The sequence below is a fragment of the Galeopterus variegatus genome, unplaced genomic scaffold (genome assembly GCF_000696425.1).
Source record: "Galeopterus variegatus unplaced genomic scaffold, G_variegatus-3.0.2 Scaffold2127, whole genome shotgun sequence".
Taxonomy (NCBI): Eukaryota; Metazoa; Chordata; class Mammalia; order Dermoptera; family Cynocephalidae; genus Galeopterus; species Galeopterus variegatus.
The window spans coordinates 76566-97734 of NW_007728238.1; the positions used below are offsets into that span (position 1 = coordinate 76566).

General features: G+C 37.7%; 1 protein-coding gene across 3 annotated transcripts in view; it reads left to right on the forward strand.

Moving 5' to 3' along the window:
- Window positions 1-21169, forward strand: part of HMG20A (high mobility group 20A) — an 85089-nt gene that overhangs the window by 22465 nt on the left and 41455 nt on the right. The window contains exon 2 of one of the 3 annotated variants that reach the window (XM_008580568.1): window positions 9385-9512. The exons of the other annotated variants lie outside the window; for them this stretch is intronic. The gene's annotated coding sequence lies outside the window, so the exon portion shown is untranslated. The remainder of the gene's footprint in view (window positions 1-9384; window positions 9513-21169) is intronic. 3 annotated transcript variants of the gene reach the window in all.

Below are 21169 nucleotides of genomic sequence, written 5' to 3' on the forward strand. Positions count from 1 at the left end.
TCTTTCATAAAATGAGGATCATAGCATTCTCCTCAAAGGGTTGTGATGAGAATGAATGACTATAAATACAGCATTTTGAACAGTAATTGTACATAAGTGCTATGTGATAGTTTATTTTATTAGCCTTCTCTAAGTTCAGAGAAATGAAAAAAATATGCAAAGACAATTTAAATCGAGGCCTGGTGATGATCTTCAATAAAGCAATAACATTTAAAACTCAGGGAGAGAGGTGCCCAGTTTACATTTTTGTTTTCTTTTTTGTCTTTTTTCGTGACCGGCAATGGGATTGCAACCCTCGGTGTCGCGCCCGCACCGCGCTCAACCAGTGAGCGGACCAGTCTCTATATGGGATCTGAACCCTCGACGGGAGCGCCGCCCTCTACCAAGTGTGCCACCGGGCCAGCCCCCAGTTTACATTTTTATGTATCACTCTCTTAATCACTATGATTAATGAGACTTGTGGCTGGTTAATGTCATTTATAATTAGTTATTATAATTTTTAAAAAATACTTGGTGGAAATTTTTTTATGACTGAGGCAGGCAGACATGTAATGAATTGATGTATCTTATTGACTGGGCTTGGAATCACCTACTAATAAAAGCATTACTGCCGCCTGGTGGCAGCATACCAAAATTGTTGGCAAAAGCACCAAAGAAAATTCATCAGCATCTTCAGGACTGAACTTGCAAACCTAAAACTCAATAAGGTTAGATGACACGTCTGGGAGGAAGGCAACACTGTCTTGGAGAGAAGGTGAAAGGGACTTTGGTTTTTCAGTCCTGTTGTTGGCGCTGATAGTGAGACCAAAGTACAATCACCCCTGATATACCTTTTATGCAACTCAGGGTTTCTAGCCTTTCCCACCCAGTAGGGAAAATGGCCCCTGTGCAAACCAGAGGTTGGGGAGGGAGCCACTCAGAGCTGATGAAGAGCACGCACCAAGATGAAGGAGGCTGACTGCCTGGCAGAGAGGCTGTTTTCAGGAGAGAGGGTGGTCATGGCCCCTGCTAGATGTCTTCAAAGCAGCCTCTGACCAGAGCTCACTTGGAGCCCTAGTGAGCTCAATGAGCAGGGGAAGGTGCTCCTTTTAGGAGATGAGTTGCATTCCCAAGAGAAACTGGGCCTCTCCTGACCTCCCACACTTGAACAGAGCCAGCTAGCTGTGTGTCACAAGGGCCCTGGAACCCTCATCACAATGATCTTGGAACATGGGAGCAGTCACCTTCAGTGGTAAGACACACAGGAGCCAAGGGACTAAACCTACTAGTCACCAGAAAAATTGCCATACACGCAGGGTGTGCAATGGAGGTTGGAGTCAGAGGACCTGGGGATCAGTGTGGGCTGGTCAGAGTGGGCTTCCTGGAAGAGGTGGGCCATGAAGCCTTTCTCCTTATCTTTGGCTCTTCCTCTGGACTCCCTTAGCTTGTTATTCCTCCAGACCAGTACCCAAACCTGGAGAATACCTAGAATCCAAGCTTCAGATTTCTTGGGTACTGCTTTAAAAAATTCAGAATCAATATGTCTAGTCTGGGGGCCTGGAGAATGTATTTTGATAAATCTCCTCAGGTGACTCAGATTTGGTATTTGAATGGTTGCTTCTGGGAGTACAGACCAATTTATCTCTATCTAGCTTTAAAGCATCCTTAGTTGTTAGGAGATGCTGGTTATTAGATGAACCAAATTGGAATCAGGAGCTTGGGGCTGGAATTTGGACTCTGACCTCAAATTTGGATGTTTCTCCCCTTCTGAGCCATAGATTCCCCAGCCGTGAAATCAGAATACACTCCACCTCTGGCTTTCAAATCTTTATTAATATAATGAATCAGCATCTGCATGTAAGTCTTCAGTGGACACAGTTCATTGTCTCGTTTACTGTTCTGCTAGCCCCTGGCGCTGCAAGAGGCCTTTCAAATCAAAACACCTGGGCCGGCCCGGTGGCGCACTCGGTAGAGTGTGGCGCTTGGGAGCGCAGCGGCCTCCCGCCGAGGGTTCGGATCCCATATAGAGACCGGTCCGCTCACTGGTTGAGCGCGGTGCGGGCGCGACACCGAGGGTTGCAATCCCGTTGCCGGTCACGAAAAAAGACAAAAAGGAAAACAAAACAAAACACCTTGTTATCTGCCTTCCTCCACTACCCCAGCCCAACCTAGAAAGTAAGAGCCTCTATCCCTCAGTCTGCTGCCCCTAGGTCTTCATGGAGAGGGAGGTGGGCAGCTTTGAGTAGGAAAGGATGGAATAAAGATGGTACATCACGGTGGCTTCATTCTGCGGTGGTGGTTGCGGAGAGCCAGCGCTGGAGAAAATGGACAAGGGTGAAGCGTCAGCAGCAGGAACCGCTGAGAGAGTGAAGGAGGTCCGAGAAGGAGTCCCTTCGGGTAAGGGGTGAGCTCCTCCCGGGTTTCGGCACCAATGAAAGAACGACAGGACCCAAGCTGACAGTTCACCGGAGAAGTTCCGCTTTATTCGGGGAGAAGCATACATTTATATAGAGCCGGGTTCCAGGAGAGGGTGGTTAGTACACGGGGCGGTAGTTGATTGGCCGGGGACAGGTAATGATTTCTGATAGGCTTCACCTTGGCGCCGGCGAGATTGTTAGGACCCGAAAGAGAAAAGCGCCATGTTTTAGGGAGTGCCTCCTTTGGGGTCTTCTATGGGGCCTTACACATAGAACCATCAGTTTTATGGCATCTTTTCTCTTGGAGAGCCTAGCCATGCAAGAACTTCAATCTCAGATTACAATACAGCAGCACTATAAGTAAATTTTCCTTCGCATTCTTAATTTATGAGGGGTCTTCATAAGTTCATGGAAGGATTCGTATTATATTTTAATTGCATTTTCCATGAACCTTTTGAAGTACCCTTGTATATTCTGCCTCAAAACTTCCCCATAGTCAGGACATGAATACATTTTATATTTGGAATCGAGATTTACTTTGTTTAATTCATGTTGCAGATCATCTATCTGCAGGTAATCTGTCTCGATTATTGTTCTAGTCTGTGCAATAAAGGACAAAACAGTAAGAGTATGAGGTTTTAGTAGTAAAAGGGCAATCATAGATATGCAATGATGGTATGGGCTAACTGTTAAGATTTGGCTTTTTAAACAGAATGCCTGAATACTGGTGGAACACACATCATCTCAGGCATGAGAAAAATCTCATTGTGCTCTTACAGTTAAAGTTTTAGGAAAATTTTGACTGTGTAGAGACTTTTGAATTCCCTAAAATACACAATTCCGTGAATTCTTCAGTTGGCTCTTTGAGGTTAGGGAAATGTTTTTCTGTTTACTTATGAAGTCCATTGTGATTCATTGCCTTAGGCATAACCAGTGCTTTCCATATATAGTATTCATCCTTGTTCCAAATGTATAGGTCAAAGTAATCACCATTGAGTTGACTTATTTTTTGTCTAAGAAATAACCTTCTCAGGGTCTGGCTGTTTAGCTCATTTGGTTATAGCGTGATCCTGTAACCAAACAAGGTCCAGGGTTTGATCCCTGTACTGGCCAGCTGCAAAAAAAGAAAAAAAAAGAAAAGACATAACCTTCTCACCTTCGCAGTCTAAACATTTAATAGTAAGCATTCTCCAAATCCAAGTGAACTAGATAAATTTCATGAGGACTCTAATATTCTAATGTATTAAGCATTGAGAGATTTCCAGTTCTCATAGGCATACAGATGTGGTCAGCTATATACTGTGAACATTGACATACATTTAAAACTTACATTTTGAGTAAAAATCTACAAGCTGGTTATCTACTTAGGTTGGAGCATAACTTTAGAATATTTTGGTTGAAAGAGTAAAGTTCATCAGAGGAGAAGAGAAAGGTAAATGAGAGAAATGTGGACTAATAAAAATATAGAATCCTAGAATTTTTAGAGGTGAAAGGAATCTCAGCAGTCTCAGATAAGTCTTGGGATAATTAAGGGGATAGGAGTCTTCAAAAAAATCATGAAAAGATTCAGATTATCCTTTAATTCCATTTTTCCATGAACTTTTTGAAGTACCATCATATTGAAAAGAGGGAGCACACTTGCTCTTTATGTCCCACAAGAGGAAGAATGAGAACCCCAGGTTGGAAGCTCCTTGGGGATAGATTTGGAGTTCATTATAAAGGAAAACTTTCTGATTGTCAGAGCTATTGAGAAATAGGAGTAGCCATCCCCAAGAGAGACATTCAAGTTGGGGCCTGAACCTTGGATGTATGGTTAGACCCAGTGACCTTTGTGGAACCTTCTAATCCTGGAATTCTTATCTAAACGAATGCTTCTTTCCTTTCTTTTAACTTTTTAAAACTGTAGTATATACGGTAAAGTGCAAAAATACACAAATTCATTGTGTAGATTAATGAATTTTTACATACGAAGATACTTCAAAAAGTGTGAATACGAGTTATTTCCAGCACTCCAGAAGGCTCTCCAGTAAGTATCCTCTCTCTCCTCACCAGAGATAATCACTATTCTGATTTCTATCACCATAGAGTTGTTTTACTTGTCCTTGAACTTCATAAATATATTCATGGAATATTAACTCTAGTGACTCTGGTTTCTTTTGTTCATCACTGTGTCTGTGAGATTCATCCATGTTACATGTTAACAGTAGTTCAATCTGTATAGTGTTTCACCAATTTCATTGTAGGAATATATCATAATGTATCCTTGCTGCTGTTGATAGACATAGGGGTTGGTTCCGCTTTGAGGCTGTTATTAATAAAGCTGCTATGAACATTCTCATACATTTTTTTGTTAGGCATATGCACTCGTCTCTCTAAGATATATTACTAGGAATGGAGTTGCTCCTTCATAGAATATGTATTATAGCAGGTATTGCTAAACAATTTTCCAAAGTGATTGTCACCATTTAAATTCTAATGACGGGCTGGCCCGTGGCTCACTCGGGAGAGTGCGGTGCTGATAACACCAAGGCCACGGGTTCGGATCCCATATAGGGATGGCCGGTTAGCTCAATGGGTGAGCGTGGTGCTGACAACACCAAGTCAAGGGTTAAGATCCCCTTACCGGTCATCTTTAAAATAAATAAATAAATAAATTCTAATGACAACATAAGAGAATTTCAGTTCCTCCTCATCCTTGTCAACACTGTGTATTATCATTCTTTTTGATTTTAGTCATTCAGGTGGGTATATAGTAGTATTTCTTTTTCTATAGTTGTCGATCCCCTGAATAGTCTTTTTTATGAAGTGCTTGTTTTGTATTTAGACTTTTTTTTTAGATTGGATCATTTATCTTTATCTTACTAATTTGTAGGAATTCTTTCTATATTCTAAATGTGAGTCTTTAGTGGAAATATGTATTACAAACAATTTCCCAGTCTGTGGCTTGCCTTTTCACTCTTTTAACAGAATCTTTTGATGAACAGACATTCTTAATTTTAGCAAATTCCAATTTATCATTTTTCTCTTTTGTGGTTAGTACTTTATGTCCTCTTTAAGAAATTTTTGCCTAGCTCAAGATCATGAAGACATTAAGACCAATAATTCTTAAATTGTGATCCTAAAAGAGATAATGGTGAACTTTCATTGGTTCACATACACAAAAAGAAGTAAATGGATAAAGTTGTACTATTTTCTCCCATCATTTATTCTTAAATTTTGGGTGTTAGCTATGAATAAGTAGATAATGATCATACCATATTTGAAATTTATTAACTGTGAAGGTGTCAGTTAGGATAGGCGAGGTTATTGCTATGTTTAAAAGAAACACACACACACAATCTCAATGGCTTTTCTTTCTTACTTATGCTTCTTGTCTAAAGTGGGTCAACAGAGGGCTGTACTATTTGTGGTCACTTAGGCAACCAGGCTGACCTAAACATTATTGTAATACATGTACTTCCACAATCAGTGTATTAGGAGGAGGGAAACATGGCAAATTGCTTATGGGCTCAACTTTTCTGCACAATCATATGTCACTTAACATTCATTGACATAAGTTACATGGGCCTTGTCTAATTTCAGAGACAGTGGAAAAGTGCAATTCTACTACGTTCCTGAAAGGAGAACTGAAAATATTTGTGAACAGCCATAATGACTATCACAGTAGTTACTTAACTACTTTGTGGATCAGTTTGTTCACTATAAAATAGGGGCCTGTGATAGTATGTATCTCATGGTGGTTGTGAGGAGTAAGTGGCATAATATACTAAAACTCTTAGAATAGTGCCTTGGTACTTAGTAAACATTAAGTGTTCACTGCTATTACTGCTATCGTTATTAAGCTCTTACTATGTAATGACATCATACCACCTGTTTTATTTACATGAATTAATTCTTCAAACTCCTGTAGTATTTACTATTACTGTCCTTATTGACAGATGAGAAAACTTTGGTTCGGAGATTTTAACTTGCCCAAGTTCCACAGTTAATAAATAGAAGAGGGCTGGTCAGTTAGCACAGTTAGTTAGAGCGTGGTGCTGATAACACCAAAGTGCAGTGTTCAATCCCTGTACTGGCCAGCCGCCAAAAAATAAAAATAAAGTGTAAATAAATTAATAAATGAGATTCAAATCCAGGTAGTGTGACTTCAAAGCCTTCAATATTAACTATGACTCTCTCCCAAATAGCAAATAAACATTAACAGAAGAATTCAGATAAGCATACCATGTTTAGGGGACTCTGTTTATGTACATACATGTTTATGGTTGTGATTTTATAATGAATTTTTAATATATTCCTATTTTCTGCTCATTGGTAAAAATGTTTCTTGTTCATATCATTAAATGTACTATTTCGTGGTATTCTATGTGGTCTGACTCCTAAACAAATTTAGAATTGATTTTGTCCTTTATTTAAGGATGAAGAAACTTGAGCCAGAGTGGCTTAGTACTCCCAGAAGCCACAGCTAGCTGATGGCATAGCCTGAACTCAGAATCAGATTTCCTGAGTTCAGTTCAGAGCTCTTCCTCCCGCCTCAGTTTGCCTATCTATAGTTTATGTTGTACATAATCCTTTACCAAAAACTTGAGGTGCTTTGTTTTTTCTCCCCAAATTTTGAGTGAATTCGTTGTAGAAAACTTCAATTATTCTTTTTTCCTCTTAGCTCACATTGCCACATCTTGATTGTAATTTATCAATTTTGGGGTTTTTTTTGTTTTTGTTTTTTTTTGTCTTTTTCGTGACCAGTAAGGGGATCACAACCCTTGGGGTGGTGTCGCCCGCACTGCGCTCAGCCAGTGAGCGCACCCGGCCAGTCCTATATAGGATCCGAACCTGTGGCAGGAGCGTCACTGCGCTCCCAGCCCCTCACTCTCCCCAGTGTGCCACGGGGCCGGCCCTCAATTTTGTTTTTTAAGTATTCTAAAGTCACTAAACACCGAGGGCCAAATTAGATATTTTGAGAGACTTTGTAGCGAGAATAAATGCCTCTAGAGAAGATGCCTCTGTGGAAATACATTGCAATGATGAGCTTAAAAGTACCGATAACTTCTTTTTCATGTAAGGCAAGTTGGAGTCAAATTTCTCAAGGCAAAGAGATGACAGTGGAATTAGAGATGAATCAAGTATATTACATTTTTTTTTCCTTTTTGTCTTTTTTCGTGACCGGTAACAGGATCGCAACCCTCGGTGTCACGCCCGTACCGTGACCGGCAACGGGATTGCAACCCTCGGTGTCGCTCCTGCACCGCGCTCAGCCAGTGAGTGGACAGGTCTCTATATGGGATCCGAACCCTCGGCGGGAGCGCCGCCGCACGCACCGCGCTCAGCCAGTGAATGGACAGGTCTCTATATGGGATCCGAACCCTTGGCGGGAGCGCCGCCGCACTCCCAAGCGCCGCACTCAACCGAGTGCGCCACCGGGCCGGCCCAAATATATTACATTTGAGGTTTATCTTAAGGTATATTAGCAAGAAGTAAAATGACAACTTATTTATCAGAAACTTGTTACTTTTCCTACCAGTGACATAAGAATGTGTATTTATCAACCTCAGATGTATTGCCATTTTCAGAATTAAACCTTTTAAGGAAATGCCAAGCTTATTATCATGGTCTGTTTTCCCATAAGTGGTATTTTTGTATGATAATTTCAGTGTGTTTTCATGTAATTTTATCTGGAAAGTTAACAGGATATAAATTGAGTTAACCTTGAATTTCTAATCAATAATAGGAATTTCTCGATGTATTTCTGTAGAGTGGAGAAGGAACAAGGAAGTCACAAAACTTTTTTCCGCTCAGTATCAAAATCTGTCAGTTGTGTGACAGAAAGATGAACTTAATTTGTACTGTGTGGTATTGCACTCATGAGAAAGTATATTATCATTTTGAGGATACATGGTAGTTTTTCTGGCCTATAATTTAAGACATTAATTTTTATGTTAAAATAAACACTGCTTTAGAAAACTGAATGCAGAATTTAGTGAATTTTTAATATAAAACATGAGGTTTATAATCTGTGCCCTCATACTCTCCCTTCTAGACATGTTTACTCTTCTCTGCTTTATAGGGCTAATTCTGATGAGAGAAAGAGAGAATGAATGAATATGAATTGCAAGAAATTTATCTCTAAGACTTCTTTTGGCAATAGGCTAGAAACTCCTCTAAAGGTGTTTTTTCTGGAAAAGGGAGTGGGACTAGTCTATTCAAAGGAAATTTTAGCTCTGTGTATAATCATATTTTTTAAAATGAAAAGGTATTCATGAATTGCCTGTGAGATTAAATTTTAATTTTGAGTCATCTGTGATTCTTAAGGGTATTTTCCTCTTTCTTTAAAGTAGCATAAGCATATTACTAAAAGTTGGGGAGTTAAAACAAAGATTAGAAAGTGATTATTCATAATTCTACCACCCTAACATAACTATTTGGAACATTTTGGTGTGTTTCCTTCCAATCTTTTCTGTGTCTGTTCTTTTAATAAACTTATAATCTTCATAATACACTTTCTCATAAATATTTCATTGAAAACTTTGTAATTAATAAAAACAGCTTTCACTTTCTTTTATTATTTGCAGAACATGTAAAAATATTTTATTTGATCCTCACAATATCCTTTTATAATAAATAGAGTAGTTATTAGCCCCATTTTACATATGAGAGTTTTGAAAGCAGATAATCATATAATGTCTCTATGTGGTACGATAGTGGACTTCTGTTCACAACAGAAGTACTTACTTGCTAAGACAGGCCAGTGGGTGCATTTAATATAGAAAGAAGTGCAAAACAAATCATTTTGCAAGTTCTTATTACCTGGAAACTGCTTTACTAGACTAAGTAACCTTTGAACAACAATAGGCAACTCTAAGAACATAAATTTTGTCAGATTTTAGTAAATACATTAAATACAAAAAATCTTAAAGTGATTTAGTCTTGTTACTCTCTTGTTAGACTTATGGCTAAATGTGGCTTTATACTTGTTCTTTATTTCACCCAGAAACAAAGGAAACAAAATCAGTAGGTCATAAACTGGGAAGATGACATCTAACCACTTGTTCTGAATTGCCATGGTAGAGTCAGAGCCTGAAGGCTCTGTGTATGAAGGTTGAAGCCTTATCTTATTGGGTAAGTTATAAGAAGAGAAATGTTCCTAGTAAACTGTCTTGTAGAGCTTTAAAAATGTCAAATTTGAATTCTATGGCTATTTGATAACTTTCTGAAGTCCTGAGCATTGTCAGCTTTATGATTCAAAAGCAAAATATAGCAAAATATTGAGTTTTTAAATTTCTTTCCATTTAAACTGTTTTGTTAAGCACATTACAACTGTGCCTATTCATTTTGTGAGGAATATTCTTATCAGTTTACTGTTCAAAGTAGTGAATATCACTAACTGCTTTGCCTCCCTGCAACTGAAGTTTTCTTTCTGTCTTCAACTTTTGGTTGAGGAAATTCCCCTGCTATGCAATGTCCTCTATTTTTCTTTTAGTAATTCTTCCTAAAAAGAGAATTTAATTTGTAAGCCAGTTGATTAACATGAAGAACATCTTGATGGGATCCACTTTCTTTTATTACACTATTGTTTCTATAAATGTTCTTCGATTTTCCTTTTCAAATATGTCATCCTTTACTTTCAGTCTTCATTGGCTTTTTTTTTTTTTTTTTTTTTTTTTTGTGTTTTTTCGTGTCCGGCAACGGATCGCAACCCTCAGTGTCACGCCCATACCGGACCGGGACCGGCAACGGAATCGCAACCCTCGGTGCCGCACCCGCACCTCACTCAGCCAGTGAGCGGGAACCGGTCTGTATGTGGGATCCGAACCCTCGGCGGGAGCGCCGCCCCGCTCCCAAGCAGCGCACTGTAGCAGTGCGCCACCGGGCCGGCCCTTCATTGGCTTTTGAGAGCATGAAAGATTTAGGATTTATTGCCTGAGAGAGATAAAAAACATTTTTTTCACCTCTCCTTTTCAGTGTTATTTCACAGCTGCAGGTTTGAGCTGAAGAAAGCAGTGTAAAATGTAAGAAAATAGCGGAGCAATGTTCCTTGAACCAATAAGGAAGGACCCTTGACCTAGAACTGTTAACTATTAATTTTTTGTTTAGGTCCAGATACTAGAGACTTTGTTGTTTCTGCTTTCTCATACAGTAGTCACCACTTATTCACAGGAGATATGTTACAAAACCCCCCACTGGATGCTTAAAACTCCAGTTATTACCTAACCCCATATATACCATACTACACACAAATTTCTTTTTTCTTGTTTACAATTTCACAGGTAGGTTTGTTCTTACTGTAGATCTTAGCAACCTTGGCATTTTTCTTTTTAAGTAGATAACTTTCACCTTTTCACTTAAAGAAGCACTTTCCATTATCCTTGACATATCTGACACATCACTACTCTTGTGCTTTGGGGCCAATATTAAGTAAAATAAGGGTTACTTGAACACAAGCACTGTGATACTATGACAGTCCATCTGATAACCTAGACAGCTACTAAGTGACTAAAGGGTGACTAACAGGCAGGTGGCATATACAATGTAGATTAGCTGGACAAAGGGATGATTTGCAACCCTGGGCGGGACAGAGCAGGATGCCTACTCAGAATGGCATACAATTGAAAACTTATGAATTGTTTATTTCTGGAATTTTCCATTTAATATTTTCGGACTGCAGTTGACTGTGGGTAACTGAAACTGCCGGTAAGGGTAGACTACTGTATATTGCTTTCCTCGGACTCCAGCCTTCAATGATATTGTTTTAGAACTATCTACCTTGGTATGAGTCTGGATTTCTAAACATGTAAGCACTCTGAACTAAGTGTTCCTTCTCAGGTATCTACTCAGCTGGTGTTTTCTGTTGCCTTCAGCTCTCCAATGCACCTGTGAATTTATTATGATAATTAGCAGTAGTCTTAGCCAGTGACTGCACCCATTCAATTCATTTGTGTATCTTCTGTTTTTTTCGTATGTTTAAACATACATCAGCCACTATCACCTTTCCATATACTTTTTAACCATACTTTTAATTTTAAGCCCATCTGTTTTCTACTAGATTATGAACTGTAGAAAGACAAGGTTTTTAAAAATCTTCCTTACCTCTGTATCTTTGATACTTGACATAGTGATATATAAAAAACTATGAAAAATGTTACTTTTCAGCTTTTTAAAAAACTCATGTTCCCTCTTAATAAACGTAAATTTCCCTATTCTGATATAATCTCCAGGCAAATCACCAAGAAGTGAGTGAAAAATATACGTATGTATCTTTACTAAGCAAGAACGTAAGCTTTTTGGACTTTGTATAAATAAAACAAGCTTGATTCCTCTTTCCAAATATAAAATTGAATGTCATTAAAAATGTGTTTTCATATATCACGTGGCATCCTCCTAGAGAGAGGATGGCTATTCCCCATCATACCTCATACACACTCTCACTTTTCTTCTCTTCCTTTTTTTTTTTTTTTTGCGGCTTGCTGGTAACAGACACACTCACCTTTTTACTGCTTCATAGTACACCAGTGTCCCAGGAAACTAGGAAGTACTCTACACTGAGGAAGTAATGCCAAGTTTTACTGGATTACTTTATATCTTATTGGATTATCTTTATATCTTCGGCACTGGTCCAGAAGTCCTACCTGGGCAATCATCCCTTTGTTTACTAATAGTAAAAGCAATGCTTGGATAGGCTGTGTAAGAAGGGCAACTTGGAACCAGCAGGCACCATGAAAAAGCCAAATAGGTGGACTGTAACCTCAAAAAGCTACATGTACCCTGCTTGTAAAATGACAAATTTTGCTTTGGCAGAGGAAAGTGGGTTTTTTTTCTTTGTGTTATCACCGGGCTTTACATAAAGTCAATACAAAATACTATTCTAGATGTTTTAGTTTTGTGGGGTTTTTTTTCCCCTTCCAATACATTTTGTGTCCTAATAGTAACAATTCTTCATCAAGGTTCCATTGAGGCCAAGGGGGGAGGGGGGAATGTATGTACAGTGATCCAGCTGGGAATGTATGTACAGTGATCCAGCTGTCTTGAAAGAAATCTAAACTATGCTCAGTTTCTTTTGATGATCTAGTATTTCTATTATTTTTAAGAAAATATCTGTTTTAAAAGTTTGCAAAACTTTTACTTCAAAAATATTTGTTGAATGAATGAATCAATTTCCCTATAGTTTATAGTTTCAGAAAATCATAAACAAAGATGAAAGATTTATGTTTCTTTTTTTTTTTCCTTTTTGTCTTTTTTTGTGACTAGTAACGGGATCGCAACCCTCGGTGTCACGCCCGTACCGCGACCGGCAACGGGATCGCAACCCTCGGTGTCGCGCCCACACCGCTCTCAACCAGTGAGTGGACTGGTCTCTATATGGGATCCGAACCCTCAGCGGGAGCGCCGCAGCGCTCCCAAACGCCGCACTCTACCGAGTGCGCCACCGGGCCGGCCCCGAAAGATTTATGTTTCTAACTCTGACCTCTTCTTCCTGCTTTTCGTTTTTTGAGAACAATTTCTCTAGGACAAAGAGGATAACTGATCGTAAAATTCTGTAAAGCAAAGCTACAACCACGTGACACCAAACACAATCTTTATCACATACTGAGGGTGATCAACAAAAATAATTGTTGAAATATATGCTCTGCAGGCATTTGCGTTAGATGGAGTCTGGATTATTTCTTTTGTGGCCAAAAAAACCCCTCTATATTTAGCTTCAGAAAAATTGCAAGCAGGATATTGTCAGTATATCCCCCCTTTATCACTAGTCAGGTTATAAGACTATAGTTAAAGTATATGCAGGCCACAGTTTATAGATTCTATTCCTTTTTTAAAAAAATTATTTTGGGCCGGCCCGGTGGCAACTTAAAAATTAGCTCTACCTTCAGAATACATCAGGAAACTGACCCCTTCTCACCACCTCCACTATAGCCACTCTTTTCCAAACCACCATCATCTGTCAACTGGATTATTGCAGTAGCTTCCCAAATGACCTCGTTTCTTCCCCCATTTTCCCTCTTTTTTTTTTTTTTTCCTATATAGGGGATCTCAACCCTTGGCTTGGTGTTGTCAGCACCACGCTCAGCTAGTGAGCAAACCGGCCATCCCTATATAGGATCCGAACCCGTGGCCTTGGTGTTATGAGCACCGCACTCTACCGAGTGAGCCACGGGCCGGCCTCCTTTTCCCTCTTTACCCTTCAGTCTATTCTCAAAACAGCAGCTAGAGTGATCCTATAAAAATATTAGATTCCATGCTTTATCTACTCAAAACATTCTCATAGCTTCCTATCTCAGAGTAAAAGCCAAAATCCTCACTACAACATACAAAGCCTTATATGGTCTGGTACCGCAGTTAGCCCTTAGACCTCATCTACTTACTCCTGTCACTAGTTCAGTCCAGCCACATTTGCTACCTCCTTCAATGACATCAGGTATACTCCCTTGCACTAGTTGTTCCCTCTTCTTGGACTACTCTTTTCCCACATTATGCATAGTTCTCTCTTTCATCTCCTGTAGGTCTTTCCCCAAAGATTACCTCAGTGAAGCCTTTCTTGGTCTCTGTATATAAAATTGCAGACACCCCATTCCCTTGAACTTTTCTAACCTCTTTCCCTGCTCTATTTCTTAGTACTTATCACTGTGTATCATTATGCATTTTACTTATTTTATATTGCTTTTTTGTCTCTCTGTTCTAGTATACAGTGAGGTTCATGAGGGCAGGGATTTTTGCCTGTTTTGATCACTGCTATATCCCCAGTGCATAGAAAATGCCTTGAATGGTAGATAATAAATATTTGTTGAGTGAATGAATCAATTTCCCTATAGTTTAGTTCCTAGGCTAGCCTACCAACATTTTAAAAAATCAATAATAGTCATAGTTATAGGAACCTGGGCTATAGATTCTAGGAATAGAGAGCCATATTTTCTGCTCACCTCACCCAGTCCCCAGCTAAACACACACCTCCTTATTCCCTTCTCTTCAAGCAACCTTAGCCTTATATCTAATTGCCTCTTCCCACCCTCCTCAAAAAGTAAGCACTTAATTACTCCCAAATTATCTCTCCTCTCTCCTAATCTTTCCTCTCTCATCTTCCATATAAAAACCTATGGTGGAAGAGTTCCTAACTGAATTTCACTTAAGTGAACTCCAGTTAACTGCCAGGCAGGATTAGCCAGTGTTCTCATTCCTGCTGTAAAACATTGATTAATGTCCACAGCCTGCTGATTGCTCTTAGCTAAATGTTCACAGCTGGTAGACTGCTCTCTAGTAAGCCTTTGTACTTACACTTCCTCCAGTTAAATTGTATGCATATCAAAATTGGCTGTATTTATTCCCAAGCCTGTTTATACCATTTCTGTGTTGTAATAAACTATAATTATTATATACTAAATATATAATATAATACAGTATTTTTAATGAATAAATTTTAGTTCTTAGAGCACTTTCAGGTTCACAACAAAAATGAGTGAAAAGTACAGAGTTCCCATATACTCCCCCCCCCCACGCATAGCCTCCCCGCTATCAACATCCCACACCAGAATGGTACATTTGTTACAATCTATGAACCTACATTGATACATCATCACCATAGTTTACATTAGGGTTCACTCTTCGTGTTGAACATTCTATGTGTTTTGACAAATGTATAATGACATGTACCTGCCATTTTGTTATTGAACAGAATAGTTTGACTGCCTTAAAAATCATCTGTGCTCCACTTATTCATCCCACTCCCCACCCCCGAAACCTTGGCAACCACTTATCTTTTTACTGTCTCTATGGTTTTGCCTTATCCAGGATGTCAGGTGGATTCACAGTATATAGCCTTTTCAGATTGAATATGCACTTAAGTTTCCTCCATGACTTTTGTGATTACTCTTTTTATGTTGTTGTTGTTGGTGGTGGTGGTGGTAGTGGTGGTTGTTGTGGTGGTGGTGCAGGGGGGTTGGATCAAACCCTGGACCTTGGTGTTAGCACCACGCTCTAACCAACTGAGCTAATCAACCAGCTTCCTCCATGAGTTTTAATGGCTCATTTCTTTTTAGTGCTAAATAATAATCTGTTGTCTGTATGTACCAGAGTTTATTTATCCACTCACCTACTGAAGGACATCTTGGTTGTGTCCAAGTTTCAGAAATTATGAATAAAGCTATTGTAAACATCCATGTGCAGGCATTTGTGTGGACATAAGTTTTCAGTTCATTTGGGTGAATACCAAGGAGTATAGTTGATGGATTGTATGGCAAGAGTATGTTTAGCTTTGTAAGAAAATGCCAGACTGTCTTGTAAAGAAAGGGTCTGTACCATTTTACATTCCCATCAGCAATGACAGAGACTTCCTGTTGAGCTACATCCTTGTCAACATTTGGTTTGTCCGTGTTTTGGATTTTGGCCATTCTCATAAGTGTGTAGTGGTAGTTCATTGTTGTTTTAATTTGCAGTTACAGTTGGCCCTTTCTATCTGTGGGTTCCACATCTACAGATTCAATCACCCACAGAACAAACATATGGTAGTATTCATGGGATGTGGAACCCACAGATCCTGAGGGCTGCCTTTTCATATCAGCAGGTTCTGCAGGGCTGACTATGAGACTTGAGCATCTTTGGATTTTGGTATCCACAGGGGATCCTGGATGCTGAGGAACAACTGTACCTAATGACCTATGTTCAACATCTTTTCATATGCATAATTGCTATCTGTATAACTTTTCTGGTTGAGAAGTCTGTTCTGGTCTTTGGTCCATTTTTTAATTGGGTCATTCATTTTCTTACTGTTGAGTTTTAAGCTTTCTTTGTATATTTTGGATAACAGTTCTTTATCAGATGTGTCTTTTGCAAATATTTTCTCACATTATGTGACTTATCTTCTCATTTTCTTGACATTGTCTTTTGCAGAGCACAAATGTTTAACTTTAATGAAGTTCACCTTATCAATTATTTCTTTCATGGATTGTGCCTTCAGTATCATAGCTAAAAAGTTATCAACGTACCCAGAGCTGTCTAGGTTGTTTCCTGTGTTATCATACAGGAGTTTTATGGGTTTGTGTTTTACATTTAAGTCTGTGATCCATTTTGAGTTCATTTCTGTGAAGGGTGTAAGGTCTGTGTCTAGATTCATTTTTTTACCTATAGATGTCCAGTTGTTCTGGCACCATTTTTGAAAATACTGTTTTTCTCAATTGTGTTGCCTTTATATTAGCTCCTTTGTTAAAGATCAGTTGGGTGTATAGATATGTGGGTCTGTTACTGGGCTCTCTATTCTGTTCCATTAATCTATTTGCCTACTCTTTCACTAATACCATACTGTCTTAATTACATTAGCTTCATAGTAAGTCTTTAAGTTGAGTAATGTCAGTCCTCCAACATTGCTCATCTCGTTCAATATTAAATTGGCTAAACTCAGTCTTTTGCCTCTCCATATAAACTTTAGAATCTGTTTATTAGCAGCCGTGAAATAACTTGCTGGGATTTTCATTGGGATTGCATTGAATCTATAGATCAAACTGGGAAGAACTGACATCTTGACAATATTGAGTGTCTCTATCCATGAACATAGACTATCTCTAATAGTTCTTTGATATCTTTTCATCAGAGTTTTGCATTTTTCCTTGTGTAGATCTTGTACATATTTTATTAGATTTACATATAATTAAGTATTTCACTTCTAGGAGTGCTAATGTAAATGGTAATATGTTTTTAATTTTGAGTTCCATTTGATCATTGCTGGTATATAAGGAAGTAATTGACTTTTGTATGTTAACCTGTATCCTGCAACCTTGCTATATAATAACTTATTCATTTGAGAAAGTTTTTTGTGTTTTTGGTTTTTTGTCAATTCTTTCAGATTTCTGCATAGACAATCATGTCATCTGCATGATTTATTCCTTTCAATCCATATACTTTTTATTTCCTTTTCTTATCTTACTGTATTACTAGGACTTCCAGTACAATATTGACAAGCAGTGGTTAGAGGGATATATCCTTGCCTTTTTCCTGATCTTAGTAGGAAAGTTTCAAGTTTTTCACTATTAAATATGATGTTAGCTGTAGGTTTTTTGTAAATATTCTTTATCAAATTGAGGAAGTTCCCCTCTATTCCTTGTTTGCTCAGAGTTTTTAATCATGAAAGAGTGTTGATTTTTGTCAAATGCTTTTCTGCACCTATTGATGTGATCATGTGACTTTTCTTCTTTGGTCTATTGTTGTGATGGATTACATTAATTGACGTTGAAATATTGAACCAGTCTTGCATACCTGGGATAAATTCTACTTGGTCATAGGTGTGTAGTTCTTTTTATACATTGTTAGATTCAATTTGCTAATATTTTGTTGAAGATTTTCACATTTGTGTTCATGAGAGATATTGGTCTGTCATTTCTTTTTCTTATAATGTCTTTGTCTGGTTTTTGTATTAGGGTGATGCTGCCCTCATAGAATGAGTTAGGAAGTATTCTCTTTGCTTCCTATCTTCTGGGAGAGATTGTGGAAGATTGGTATAATTTCTTCCTTAAATGTTTGGTAGAATTCACCAGTGAATCAATTTTGGTCTGGTGCTTTCTGTTTTGGAGTATTAATTATTGACTAGATTTCTTTAATGGGTGTGGTTCTATCCAGAATGTCTATATTATCTTGTGTGAGTTTTGGCAGAATGTGTATTTCAAGGAGTTTGTTTGTTTTATCTAAGGTATTATTTTTGTGGGCATAGTGTTGTTCATAGTATTCCTTTATTTATTTATTTGTGTGTGTGTTGTGTGTGTGTGTGTGTGAGACTCATCAGTATGATGATACAAATCCTTGACCTTGGCATTACTACACTGCACTCTAACCAGCTAAGCTAACCAGCCAGCCCCCTTTGTTAACCTTTTAATGTCAATGGGTTCTGTAGTGATGTTTCTTTTTTCATTTCTCAAATTAGTAATTTATGTCTTCTCTCTTTTTTGTTGGCCTAGCTACAGGCTTATCAATTTTATTGGAGTTTTCAAAGAACCAGCTTTTGGCTTTGTTGATTTTTTTTTTTCTATTGGTTTCCTGTTTTCAATTTCATTGATTTCTGCTCTAGTTTTTATTATTTCTTTTTTCTGCTTACTGTGGATTTAATTTGCTCTTCTTTTGCAGTTTCCTAAAATGGAAGCTTAGATTATTAATTTCTGATCTTTTCTTTTCTAATGTATGCATTCAGTGCTATAAATATCCCTCTAAAGACCTTTTCACTACATCCCACAAATTTTGAAAAGTTGCATTTTCATTTTCATTTACTTCAAAATATTTTTAATTTTTTCTTGAGATTTCTTCTTAACCCATGTGTTATTTAAACATGTGTTATTTGATCTTGAAGTATTTTGGAATTTTCTGGCTCTTTTTCTGTTATTGATTTCTAGTTTAATTCCACTGTGATCTGAGGGCAGACACTGTATGATGTTCTTTTAAATTTATTAAGATTTCTTTTATGGGGCCGACGCTGTGGCGCACTTGGGAGAGTGCAGCACTGGGAGCGCAGCGATGCTCCCGCCGCGGGTTCAGATCCTATATAGGAATGGCCGGTGAGCTCACTGACTGAACGCAGTGCAGGCGACACCACACCAAGGGTTGCGATCCCCTTCCCGGTCACGAAAAAGACAAAAAAAAAAAAAAGATTTTTTTTATGGCCCAGAATGTGTTCTCTCATGATGAATGTCCATGTGAATATAACAAGAATGTGCATCCTGCTGTTGTTAGATGAATTAGTCTATGGATGCTAGTTATATCCAGATGATTGATAATACTGTTGAGTTCCTCTATGTCTGCTGGATCTATCCATTTCTAATAGAGGAGTGTTAAAGTCCCCAAATAAAATAATTGATTCCTGTATTTCTCCTTACATTTCTATCAGGTTTTGCCTCAAGTATTTTGATGCTCTGTTGTTAGGCGCCTATACATTAAGGATTTTTATGTCGTCTTAGAATATTGACCTCTGTATCATTTTATAATGCCCTTCTTTATCCCTGATAACTTTCCTTGCTCTGAATTCTGCTGTGTCTGCAATTAATATAGCTACTCTTGCTTCCTTTTGATTAGTGCTTCCATGGTATATCTTTCGCCACCCCTTTACTTTTAATTTATGTGCGTCTCTATGTTCAAAGTGGTTTTCCTCTAGACAACATATAATTGGGTCTTATTTTTTGATCCACTCTATCTTTGATTTTAATTGATATATTTAGAACATTGATTTTTAAGGTAATTATTGATAAAGTTGGATTAATGACTACCATATTTGTTACCATTTTCTATTTGTTGCCCTTATTCCTATTTTTGTCTTCTACTCTATTTCTGTCTTTTGTGGTTTTAATTGAGCATTTTATATGATTTTATTTTCTCTCCTTTCTTAGCATATCAGTGATACTTTTTAAAATTTTTCTAGTGGATGCCCTAGAGTTTGCGATGTGCATTTACACCTAATCAAAGTCCACTTTCCAGTAACACTATATCACTTGACAGGTAGTTCAAATACCTCATAATAACAAAATATTCCTAATTCTTCCCTCCCATTCCTTGTATCATTTCACTGATACATGATCATATATAAGGGTACTTCAAAAAGTTTGTGGAAAAATAGAATTAAGAGGGCTAGCCAGTTAACTCATTTGGTTAGAGTGCAGTGTTAAAACACCAGTGTCAAAGGTTCAGATCCCTATACCAGCCAGCAGCTAAAAAAAAAAATTAAAAGATAATATGAATCTTTCCATGAATTTTGTGAAGTACCCTATTATATGTGTATGTGTTTATTTTACCTTTACTTATTTATTCCCTGATGCTCTTCCTTTCCTTACATAGGTTTGAGTTTCTGACCTGTATCGTTTTCCCTCTCTCTGAAGAATTTCTTTTAACATTTCTTGCAAGGAAGGTCTGCTGACAGCAAATTCCCTCAATTTTTGTCTGAGAAAGTATTTCTTCTTCATCTTTGAAGGGTAATTTTGCAGGGTTCAGAATTCTAGGTTTTAGGTTTTTCCTCAACACTTTAAATATTTCATTGCTCTCTCTTCTTCCTTACATCGTTTCTGAAGTAAAGTCTGATGTAATTTTTATCTTTGCTCTAGAGGAAAACTAGATAAGCTTTTTTCCCTCTGACTTTTTAAAAGATTTTCTCTTTCTCTTTGATTTTCTGAAGTTTGAGTATGATATGCCTAATGATTTCTTTGACATTTATCCTGCTCAGTGTTCTCTGAGCTTCCTGGATCTGTGGTTTGGTGTCTGACATTAATTTTTGGACATTCTTAGTCATTATTGCTTCAAATATTGCTCCTTTAAATTTCTTTCTTCTCCTTATTTTATTACTGTTAAACATTCCTAATATACCTATTACACCCTTTGTAGTTTCCCACAGTTCTTAAATATTCTGTTTAGTTTTTTTCAGTCTTTTTTTCTTTGCTTTTTAATTTTGGAAATTTCTATTATCATGTTCTTAAGCCCAGAGATTCCTTCCCCAGCTATCTTCAGTCTACTAATGACTGCATCTTCATTTGCCCATCAAAATATCCATCAAAAGCATTCTTCATTTCTGTTACAATGTGCTTGATCTCTTGCATGTTGTCTACTTTTTCCATTTAGATCCTTAGAATATTAATTATAGTTCTTGAATATTACTTGTCTGATAATTCCAACATTCCTGCCATATCTGACTCTGGTTGTGATGCTTGTTCAATCTCTTCAAACTGTGCTTTTTGCCCTTTATTATGCCATTTAATTTTTTTTTTTTTTTGAGAGGCAGACATGCTGGACTAGGTTTTTTTTTTTTTTTTTTTTTTTTTTTTTTTTTT